The sequence below is a fragment of the Protomyctophum bolini genome (genome assembly GCF_963924005.1).
Source record: "Protomyctophum bolini genome assembly, chromosome: 9".
Classification (NCBI taxonomy): domain Eukaryota; kingdom Metazoa; phylum Chordata; class Actinopteri; order Myctophiformes; family Myctophidae; genus Protomyctophum; species Protomyctophum bolini.
The window spans coordinates 39,843,243-39,846,401 of record NC_137870.1 but is presented as its reverse complement, the minus strand read 5'-3'; positions in this window follow the sequence as shown (position 1 = coordinate 39,846,401).

The window sequence follows — 3,159 nt, the reverse complement described above, 5'->3', positions numbered from 1 at the left end:
TGGTCATGCGCGTCATAAGCCAGCCGTTCAGCAGGTATTGCATCATGTGAAGAATGTTACCATTTCATTGTGTTCCTGTTCTATACTGTATGTGCAGTGTGAGGTTTTGAGTGTATCTAAACTTATCTGATCAAAATGATCTAATTATCTGTACTTTTAAATGCTACAGTATATACAATCATATATTAACCCCCCACCCCCTTAAATAATTATAGCTTAAAGGACCAATTCACCACTTTTCAACCTATCTTCATATAATAGGTCTTCACTAATAATTATGATAAAATGGCACAATTCTTTCCTCAGTCTGTGTCTCATAGGAGGGCTGTGGGCAGTTCAGAAACCCGTCCACCAGTGACATCATCAATGGGGAATCCAAGCTAATAGAAACTGCAGGCTTTCTAGTCCTGAAAAGTTGCAATGCGAAAATGGAAGACATTATTCTCACGATAATACAAATCTGACATTTTTTGTAAAGAAATCATCCTAACAATGATGTCACTGGTGGACGGGTTTCTGAACTGCCCACATCCCTTCTATGAGACACAGATTGATCCCAGGCTGTCGAAGTGTCCTTGAGCAAGACTCTGAACCCCTGTGTGTGTGTGTGTGTGTGTGTGTGTGTGTGTGTGTGTGTGTGTGTGTGTGTGTGTGTGTGTGTGTGTGTGCGTGTGCGTGTGCGTGTGTGTGTACAATCTATATTTAAAGCGCTTGGATACAAGCACTATATAAATGCACCATTTACTATATGTAAAATTACCCCTTTTGAATAAGAAAATACAAATGTAATGTATAGATTCAGAACTGACCTCAATGTTTAGTAGTTTCTTTTAAATATTCCCTTTCCCCCCCCCATCCAACAGATGTTTCAAAGAGAACCATCACCAGAACTCATTCTTCAGCCTCATTTGTTGAAAATACACCCGATTAGCATGGAAAATAATACATGTGTGTTCTTCGTGTATGTGTTTGTGTATATTTACATCACGTTTGCATAATGCATTGTGGGTCTCACTGTACTACGTCATATATAAACGGTTTAATAAGCACAGCATTTGTACAGTCTTTAGTGTAGGCCTATAATACAAGAAGTACTCCTGACTGCAATCTGAGGCAAGGCATGGTTGGTTTGACTTCAGCCCTGCCCATGGCATGCACCTTCTCACAAGCAGGACTTTAATTATTTAAAATTAATTAAGATTAGTCACTATTATTGTTTATTCATGGGTTTTGTGTTGTTAAGGTCGGGGTAAGTATGGAGGGCTATACACACCACCTTCCAGCAGGCCGCAGTCAGAGAATGTTCAGTTAAAGCCATATCTTCCATTATGCTGAACTGGCACCAGTGGCGGGCGGCCTTATATATGTTTAAATCGTTTCAATTGAGCCCGTATAGTGTGTTGTTTGGTTGTAATTGTTCCCACTTCCCAGTGTGTGCACTCACTGCACTAGCAGCGCTGACAGTTGCGATTGCATCATTGTATAGCCAATGCTGCCTTCCAGTTATACCTTAAAGTAAGAAATTGTTTAATCAAGCGAGCTGCTTTTGTGTATTTTCTACTTGGCTTCTGTTCATGCTTAGCAACGCCCAGATAGAAATGCCATTACATCGGGGATCCGAAATGCGTGTGAAACTGGGGGTCCTTGAAATTAATATGTTTCGGAATCACTGCTGGAGCCGTAAAAATCCTCCCTTATCGGGGTCACTGGCATATGTTTTCAAATGGGGGGTCTGTGGCCTAATAAATGTTGATTTGGGGGTCCTTGACACGAAAACGTTTGGGAACCACTGCCCTAAGGAGGTCCTCGATGCACATCCAACTGGAAGGAGACCCCCGGGCAGACCAGGATCAGATGGAGGGATCACATATCTCCAAGATGGTCTGGGAACGCCTCAGGATCCCCCAGAAGTAGTTACTAACGTTGGTGCTCTGGAGAGGGAAGTCTGGAGCTCTCTGGTGGAGCTGTTGCCCCCGCAACCCGACTATACGGATAATAAGCGGTTGATCATGGATGGGTTGTGATAATAAATCTTTTCAGTAATGTCAGCAATGTTAAACAACATTTCAGATGCAATACTGCAATATGCTATGTTTGAGTGGAAAAACTGTAGATGATTGCATAATATTTAAAAGTGCAGATAATTAACTCTCCACAAATATAAATATACACTTATTTGTAGGCATGAGACTTCTAGTGATACATTTAGATTAGATTCAGATACATTTATAGACATGCCAGCTATAGGGAGTCTAAATAAAACTCAAATAACAAATGCAGTCACGAGTTTGTAAAAGCATGCAGGTTCAACAGTCGGTAACTATATAAATGTAACTACATCCTTTTATGATTTTGATACCAATTTCAAATCTGTTTAACCCTCAACCTGGGTGATTTTCACCCGGACAATTACGTGGATGTGGTTTTCATAATGTCACTGAGGTCTCAGAGATGGGTGGGTCACTGTGTAGCCTCAGTGACATTTGATTGATTGATTGATAACAGTACAGCAGAATTACAGTACATTTCAAGTACAACTCAATACAAAAACAGTTAACTGTGAGTGGACGACACCATAAAGCATTACACTTGTTTACAATAGGGCACACCATTTTCTACCAGCACATGTTTGGATAAATATCACCTGGGATTAGTGATGTATAGGATTAATACAAAGGAAAAGTATCCCAGCTCCATTATTTTTTAAGGAATATTTTTAATACCCACATTTCCCCCCCCTTTATCATAGCCATATATAGGGCCTGTGATCTATTTTTCGTTTTTTTCTGACATTTCATGTTTAAATATTAAAGAAGACTACCTCAAAATCAAATTGCCTTGTATTGCTAATTTGCTATACTTTAATATATTTTGAAATATTTGTTTTATGCACTACAATTACATTGGGTAAAATATACCAGGCTTTAGTGATGGTGTAACAAAAGTTGGGTTTAATGTTCTATACAGTTAGGCCTATAGGATTTATATTTCATAGGCTATATTTAAAACAAGAAATTAGCAATACATTTTGTGAATGTATTTTATTATGTAGATTTTCTTTACATTCAATTGATTGATTGAAGTATTTATTGACAGTTTGCAGAATGACAGTACATTTCAAGTACAACTCAATACAAAGACTGTTAACTGTGAGTGGAC